Source organism: Parus major, chromosome 5, assembly GCF_001522545.3.
Source record: "Parus major isolate Abel chromosome 5, Parus_major1.1, whole genome shotgun sequence".
In the NCBI taxonomy this organism is placed as follows: Eukaryota; Metazoa; Chordata; class Aves; order Passeriformes; family Paridae; genus Parus; species Parus major.
In genome coordinates this window covers 13391510-13399027 of record NC_031774.1, presented here as the reverse complement: position 1 = coordinate 13399027, position 7518 = coordinate 13391510, and positions in this window count along the sequence as shown.

Sequence of the window (7518 nt, the reverse complement as noted above, 5' to 3'; positions counted from 1 at the left end):
GTGAAGCAGGAGCAGCAGACACCTACAAAGCCACATCCAGGAGATACTGAGACCTTCTGTTTGATTAAGATCTCCAGGACTAAACCAAAGATATACATCCTTTGGAAGAAAACAGCAAGAGATTCAGATAAACATGCAAGGAAATTATACCATTAAGCCTGGGGATGAAGCCTAGGTTCATGTAAGAGAACTCAGAGTTTGTACATCTGTGGAAAGGAGTCAGAAATGTTGTAGACTGAAGGAGAAAAGCCCTTGAGAGGAAGGGAAATGAACTTTGTAATGGCAGAATGGTGATGGATATGGAATAATTAATTAGTTTTGACTACATCATATTCACTGTACATCTAGATTTGTGGGTTTAGCTGTCTCACTTGTGGCTAGCTATTACTTTGTGTAATACCTTTCAATTTCATCCACCATAAGGGAATGAAAAAGATACAAAAAAGTGCAATATGTCAGTATAGCATATCAAATTGTGACAGGCATTTTTAGCAATCTGTACTGAACAGAGGTTTGAGCCTGCATTAGATTATTCCTTAAGTGTATTGTTGTTATGACAAATTTGAAAGGAGCTAAAAGCATTTCAATAGATCAGAAAAGGAAACTTTGATTTCCTTTCCCACAGTCTGGACCCAAAATGGGATTGCCAGCCAGTCTGACATGGCCTGGCCATGTACCACTGGAGAATGGGAGCAGAACAACTGGAGATGAGTTGTGAGTCCTGTGGGAGTAACTGGCTCACCAGGCCTCTCCAGATTGTTCAGCTTCTAGATCTCCTTAAAAGCTGGTGCTCTGTAACCTGAATAATGCACAGACAGTGTTTATCCAAGAAATGCCTGATGGCCCAAGGACATTTTAATGATGACTGCTACCTGATGGGCCACACAGACTATTGTACTCTCTTCCACGTCAGTTAAAAACTAGTCTATCGCTATTTATGTCTTCTAAAAGGGTAAATATGAGTTTGATCCCATGAACCTCAGGTCTGGGGACACAATTTAATTTTAAACCCCATTAATTTTGCATACCCATTAATTATTAGAAATAAATGGAAACATCCATGCAATACTGTATATGTAGTCCCCAATTATGCAGCCTAATTCAAACACAATGATTTATACAGCATTTATTTTCTCTGGTAAGTTTTACAAATAGAATTACCCATACAAATAGTTTGCAGTCAGTTTCCCTCAGTGCAAGGTGTAAGCAGCAGGAGCAGCAGGTCAAGGGGAGCAGTTTTTCCTTTTTGCATGGCATTCAGTGTCATCATTACTGCAGGTAAATTGTTTGTCTGGTTTTAAGTACTTTCTTTGTTATTTTTTCTTTTTTTTTCTTTTCTTTAGCTACCTAAAATGGTTCATGTTACTCTTCCAGTAGCTCAGACTTCTATAAAAACATTTGCAAGGAAAAAAAATAGTGTAACACACTGCCTATTTTGAAGAACGTCAAATTGGAAGAAACATTGGAATTCTGTATTTCTTCAAGAAAATAGACTCTTACTAATTAACTTCTGGTTTTTGATTACTCTCACTTTTTTGGTAGATAATATTTAGAAGAATTTAGAATGGCTGGGACTCAAACTTCACTTTTCATTTGCATTTCAAACTGGAGCAAATGAAATAAAACAGAATGAAGCTAGGGAAGCTTTTACTCACCTCAATTGGTGTGAGATAGCTCCTGCAATCTGATGTATTTCTAGGCTTTGCCTCTTGACATTTTTATTCTAGGGGTGAGGAAAGAGGAGAAATTGTCTTAAGTTAACAGAGCAGCAATGAGCCTCTAAAAGGTACTTTTATCTTAAAGTAATAAGCAATCAATACAAGGTCATTTCTGATGGATATGTTTGGCTGGGGTGCGGTTTTTTTTGTGGGTTTGGGTTTCTTTGCATATAAGGAAATATGGTAACTGGTGCCTCTTAACTATGCCTATAATGTAACTGACTCTGGAAGCTTGATTTACTGTTTTGGATTTGTAGCTGGTGAAAAGGAAGTTAAAAACAATTTCCAAAACCTGTTCTCTAGCAGATGAAAGTCTTGCAGAAAAACAGTCAGGTATGTTCCAATGCACCAAGATCTGGGTCTTGCATTATGAGTCTGTTTAAAATACTTAGTTTCTTTCAGGTTTTGACTATGCTAGCATTTCCCTATAGTTGCCTGAGTAGTGCCTGTCTGGATATTAATCATCCTGTATTTGTGTAAATATGAAGTGCTTGTCTGGAAACCTGGGTGGAATGGTTGAATGTTCCATGGGCTAGTTATTAGTGTGTATGACAGCTATATACAGAACATCGAGCTGTCTCAGGCTGTGTTTGGGGGACTTTGAGCTGAATTCTGGGTCTGTTTATTGACCCTAATGTGTGTGTGGAAATTCTCTCCATGGAAAGAGAATAGGACTTTTGAATTGGTAAAGGCAACAGTCAAAGACTTCGATGTATCACTTGTACGCTGACTGTTGAGAAAAGTAACTCCCTAACTTGAAATCATGTGTGCCAAGTTACCTTCACTGGCATTGTGAGAGCAGCAGCAAAAGGTTGGTCAGAGCCCCATCCAACCTGGCATTGAAACACTTCTATGGATGGGCCATCCACACTTCTCTAGGCAACCTCTGCCAGTGCCTCATCACTCTCACAATGAAGAGTTTCTTCATATCTAATCTAAACCTATTTTCTTTCATTTTAAAACCATTCCTCCCATGCCATTGCATGATGAGAAGTCCCTTTCCAGGTCTTGTAAGCCCTCTTTAGGTACTGGAAGATGCTGTAAAATCTCCTCAGAGCCTTCTCTTCTCCAGGCTGAACAGTCCCAACTCTCTCAGCCTGTCAAATTTCTTCAGTGTTTGAAAAATGCTGAGGAGCACTTGTTTTTCTGCCTTTCTTCCCCTCCTCCTTAAGAAGTTGAGAGACTTGCACTCCTGTTACTTCATGGGAGATATGTTAATTCAGTGTAGGCTTTTCTATATGAAGAGATTTACAGATTGTGTCACCAAATTGATAATACCAGAGTAAGGTGTAACAGCGTAAGGGAAACATGAAACTGAGTGTCTTAATTAAAGGTGCAAACTGCAGATGTGAGCAAACTGCAATAGTAAAAAGCTATTCAAACTGTGAAGGAAATGAGGGGAACTGATTTAATTGAGAGCTGAAGATGTTAAATAAGCACCTTGAGTAGAAAGGATGCCAGCAAACACTGGGGATGGAGTTTGGCTGCTGGGGAACCACGTGATGCTCCAAAGCTAGTGTTTTTAAGGGGCACAGTGTAGAGTTGAATGGGCTTGTAAATATGAGCACTTCAGTCATGTGCCTCAAAAGAACATCTCTTCAGCCTGTAGCTACTATAAATAAAGGAGATTAAAAGGGAGAAAACTGAAGAACTTTGTTCAAGTGCTTAAGTATCTGGAAAAACAACCAAGTGAATCAGACTTGTCTTGCAGAAATAATGGTGTAGTAAGTCAGTCTTGTAGGCTACCATAAACATCTCTCTCTGAATCTGCATATATTCATCATTTGTGCATATATGCCATCATATTGCAAAGAATCTGGGTTTGTAAGAATAGTCAAAGATTTTGGTTAGTAGGGCTTAAGGTTGAAGCTAAAGCTCCTTGTCTTTAGAGCCTGCTTTATTTTTAAAAACATGGCTTAGCTCCCCCTGCCACAACCCTGTGGCGATGGGCAGCACCTCAGCCTGATCTATGAACTTAAAACACATTTGATCTATATGCTGGTGCTTACTGCCAGGTCCTGCCACTCCACCTGAATAACTATAACATGCTCATAAATCAGGGGAGAGCATTCCTTGCTGACACCATCCCAAATGCCCTACTGAGCTGAAGCCTGTGTTAGCCATCAATGCCTCTTACATAAACATGTCATACTTTAAAGTGGGTTCTTGCAAAAAGCACAAACAATATGCTGGTATGGAGGGGCCACACAAAGTCAAGAGCTGTTAAGTGGGGGGAAGAGGAGGAGAAGAATCTCTTGATGATATATCTATCTACCAGACACATATGGAAAGAAAATAGTTAAGTCTAGCTTACATTTCTTTCGAAGTGAAACTGTCAGATGTGGAAATGGTTGTCATATTCCCTGGGGAACTTGGAAGCTAGGAGCCACAGGAAAATAATGATGCACGATACTTTGGCTTTTGTTGTATTCCCTTCAGCCTGTTATTCATCCTACACCTCATGCATCAGATACCCAGCAGTCTGTGTGTCTGATTAGGTAGTGAGAAAACCTCAGCTGCATTCGGTTTGCTATAGAAAACTGAGTAAGAGCAATGGCTCAGTCTTGTGTGTGCATTCAAAACCACTGCCTAATCCTAAAAGTCACCCAGCAATATTGTGGCTGGTAGTTCCTGTCTCCTGGAACTTAATCCTCACACTGATGCCAATGTTTGGCATGGTGAGAGAAATGGTGAGGAGCATCCCAGGCACACCTTTGTCACAGTACACAGCTGAGTGACTTGTAAAACTCATGTGTTTGTGTCTGTAGAGGCTTTGATGTGAATTGGTAAGGAAAGTGCTCTGCAGCACAGCAGCTGGAACACACACAGCCAGAAGTGACACCAGGCTGTAAAGAGCGTCTCTGGCCGCCCCTGTCAGATGGGTCACAAATCACAGGGCTGACAGGTGCCTTGCTGGATCCTGGCCAGGGTGTGCCTTGGTGTGCAGCAGCAGGTAGGAAACCTGCGTGGTGGGTGGCCAGATAGTACAAATGACTCAAATTCTCTGCTCAGGGGCAGCCTGTTGCACAGCTTGGTGCAGAATTAGGAACATTTGCTTTTCCTTATATTGGGCTGAGTCCTGTTTATGCTCTGACTTCAGGTTGGGTTTACTTCCACACTCTTTAAAAGTCATGATAACCTTGAGGTTAATTTGTAGTGTTAAGGCAAGAGGTTTTTGTGAAAAAACACAGGCACAGAACTGGGCCTGCAGTTCCCCAACTGCTCCTATTGAAAGGGTTGGGCCTTCAGCACCCATGTTGCTTTCCTAAGGAGGGAGATCCAGCATGCAAGAGGAAGGTTTAAGTACTCACATCCTGGAAGGGCTTCAGGGTGTTTGGGCATGGACTTTTCTTACAGAATTTCTAATCTCTCTCTGTGAGTAATTTCTAACTGATGAGGATGATTGATGAGTATTACTCTGCTGTGGGAGCCTTAACCATAGTTAGCATTTGTGATGGTGATGACCTTCCAAAAATGCATGTCGGAGACATGGCACAATTTTTTTCCACTGCCTACTTAGAATTGTTTTTTACTGCCTTAGCCTCTACCCATATATATTAATTCCTGAGCTGCCCTTACCCCCTCACCACCTTCTTAAAATAATTTAAGATCTTTAGGAATTGATACAAAGCAACCAGCCTGCAGTGGATTGCTGTTTTCATCCTAACACCTTGTTGGTGTTAACTGGCACCAGCTTTCACCTTATGTAGTGCCATGTGGCAGGTCTGTGCTTTTACATGCCAATGCTCAGAGAAGCAGACAAGCTTTTGGTCAGAGGCAATAGCTTTAACATGACTTTTTTTAGAACCAGAAGGCAAAGGCTGAGGCAGCAGCTCTGAACATGCACTGGCCTCAGGAGAGGCTCCTTGGTGCTGTGCAGCTGTTGTGAGAGCTGGGGAGGACATGGGGCTCCAAAGCCGGGTGCCACATGTGCTTAGGCAGCCCCTGGCAATTGGCAACCCTGCCTGAAGGCAACTTCTGTTAGGCGATGGTGGTTTTTTTTCTTTTTCCAAGGAGTTACTTGATAGGGTATAATCCTGTAAGATACTCAGCAAAGAAGTTGATATAGGAAAGTATTTCTGCAGATGCTTAATTTTCAGCGAATAAGTGGTCCTTTTATGTGGGTGGGAGCACTCATGTGCTTAAAGTTAAGCACATGCTTAAGTGCTTTCTTGGATTTGGGCCAGATAACTAATGTGATGGAGGTTCCCTTTCTCAAGTAACTGCAGTGTTCAGGACTTCAGGACTTCATGTGGGCCTGCAGAATAAACCTGTGACTGGCAAATATTGGACACTGGTTCTTAAACTTTTCATTTTCAACAAAGCTTTCATGCAATGTCGCTATATTATGACTTTTACACTTTGCATGCAAAGAATAGTTCTTTACTGAGCTTGTGGCAGACTTGAAGGAAAACCCTATTGCTGACATCAAATTGTTTTTTTTAAGATGATATTTTAGTTTTCTATTTGAGTACTCTGACCCCACTGCTTTACCTTTAAATTGTTCCTACAATACTTCTGGAAGAAAAGCAGCCTTTGACGGGCACCACTAAGATGTTGAGTTCCAGCTGCTGGGAGTCTCTTGTGTGATGTTGCACTTGCCGACGGTAGTCTGCTTTGATGACAGCAGTGGTAACAAGCCCAGAGCACACATGTGTGGGATGTGACAGGGGTGTGCACCTGTCTCGGGCAGGGGGCACCAGGTCTTCCCCGTGGCAGCCTCCTCGGTGGTTGTGCTAATCACCGGCAGTGACACGGGAGTGACACTCGCCGTGCCCGGCAGGCAGGAACAAACAGGGTGTTGAGCCTCTAAGTACACAGCTGCTTCTCAAATTATGATGCACAGGGTCAGAGGTGACAGTAGCAAAAGCAGATAAAATTATGCTTCCTACTGCTACCATGCCACATCAAAATGGTAAATTGTTTATTTTATAGTGGGTCTGTCAAGCTGTTCTGCTGTAGCAGACACATGAATTTTCAGCTCCCTTGTAGCCCTTTAAAAATAAAGGGGTTTGTTTTCTAAATATTTGTGGGACATTTCTTTCTGTTAACTGTTCTTCTTTGATTGCTGCTACAAAATAGAAGTTTTTAGACATTTTTAGTGTTTGTTCAGTGGTGGGGGCCAGCAGTGCTGCAGGATTTGTCTGCTTTGGCCGTGTTGTGTGTGGGCATGTCAGCTTGTGGACTTCCCTTGGATACCTGGGACGTGGGATAAGCTGTGGGCAGATGGTTGTGCACAGGATGAGCCATCTAGGTTAATGATCTGGGCATTGCTATCTGCCTTTCTGTTCATGGCTACTGCTTTTGTTCCTGTTTCAGAAGTAGGGCAGGTCTTTATCCTGTGTGTAGCATCCACTCACTTTTCTCAGAGTTGACACCTCTCTGCTGTCCTTTCTACTTGAATTTGTATTGAACAAGGGATAGTGCTTACAAGAAGCTTGTGGAATCAAGAGTGAGAACCAGGCTGGAAAAACTGTAAGAGTTCAAATATGCAGGGTATGTGATGCTTTCTCCAGCTTTGGCTTTTTTTGAGTTCCTTTTTATTGTGAATGGCTTGTTAATTTTTTTTTTAAATTCTTCTACCATAACTGTGACCAAAGAGAGGAATGCATTTGACAAGTGCAATAAAGCAACTGTTCCATGTTTATGGCAAGTGCTATACTTTTATGCTATTAATTCAAATTGCCTGGATTTTTATAAAACTGGGACAGTATAGGATTACCTACCTTGCTAAAACAGTTGAAATGGATCACACTACAAAGTAGTCCACATCTCCCTATCAAATTTTAGAGGAAATAAT